General features: G+C 43.6%; 1 pseudogene; it reads right to left on the reverse strand.

The window, feature by feature from the left end:
• Nucleotides 1-365: 365 nt before the first annotated feature.
• Nucleotides 366-722, reverse strand: LOC141500432 (large ribosomal subunit protein eL36-like; annotated as a pseudogene).
• Between the last annotated feature and the right edge of the window lie 584 nt (nt 723-1,306).

The raw sequence follows: 1,306 nt of genomic DNA on the forward strand, positions 1-1,306 counted from the left end.
CAAACATGCCCATGTGTCTCCCAATCTCATAAAACCCTCATTTGATCCTTCTACTCTTAGTATCACCCTATATCACACTATCATTTGTGGCTAAACTTGAAAAGACCATCTCCTATACATATCTCCATTTTCTCTCCTCTCACTCTCCCTAACTCCTTATAATTCAGGTTCATTATTCCACTGAAGCTGTTCCCTCCAATGTTACCACTGATCTCTTAATTTCCAAATCCAAAGGCTTCTTCCCAACCCACATTCTCCTTATCTTTCTGCAGCCTTTGACATAGTTGATTACTCTCTCCTTGATCTTCTCTTCTCTCTAGTTTTTTGGGGGTTTTTTTATTTGTCAAATGTTTATTAGTTAAATGGGGAAGGCAGGCAGGGACCAGGTTTAATCCTTCTTGGCAGCAGCCTTCCTCATGGCAGCTAGGACATTGCTGAGCTCCTCTCTCTTCCTCTTGGCACGGATGTGAGTTCCCATCCTTTTTTTGATAAACTTAAGGGCTCACTTATCCTTGGAGACCTTAAACAATTCCATGGCCCGCCTCTCATAAGGGGCAAACCCACACACCTCCCGAATCATGTCTCTCATGAATTTGGTGTGTTTGGTCAAATGCCCACGGCGGCAGCAGTGTCGCAGCTTCGCCACGTTTTTGGTAACTTTGTGGCCTTTGTTGAGGCCCACGGCCATGGGGTATCGGATGGCCATGGCTGTGGCGCGAGCGTAGCCCCAGCAGCAGCCACAGGAGAACTTCTCTCTAGTTTTAAGGACACTATTATCTCCTGGTTCTCTTCCCATCTATCAGACCATTTCTTTCTCCTTTATTGAATGCTCATCCAGAGTTAACTTTAACTGTAATTGTCCTATAGTGTTCTATCTGGGCCTTTTCTCACTGGGTGATATCAGTTCCTATTGATTTATTTACCGTCCCTAGGCTGATGATTCTCAAATCTACCAATCCTGCCCTAATTTCTCCACTGACCTCCAATCTCACATCTCCAACTGCTTTTCAGACATCTTGAACTGGATAGTCAGTAGACATCTTAAACTTAAGATGTCTACAATAGAATTCATTAACTTTCCCCTTAAGTTCTCCCTCCCTCCTACCTTTCCTTTTACTGTAGAGGAGAATACCATCCTCCTACTATCTCAGGGTCCACAACCTAGGAAAACTGGATTCTTCACAATCTCTTACATACTCCCAATATCTAAGCTATTTCCAAGACTTGTCAATTTTACATTTGTAGCATCTCTCAAATATGCCCCCTTTTCTTCTCTAACCCTGCTACCACCCTAGTACAGACCCTC

This window comes from Macrotis lagotis, chromosome X (genome assembly GCF_037893015.1).
Source record: "Macrotis lagotis isolate mMagLag1 chromosome X, bilby.v1.9.chrom.fasta, whole genome shotgun sequence".
Lineage (NCBI taxonomy): Eukaryota > Metazoa > Chordata > Mammalia > Peramelemorphia > Peramelidae > Macrotis > Macrotis lagotis.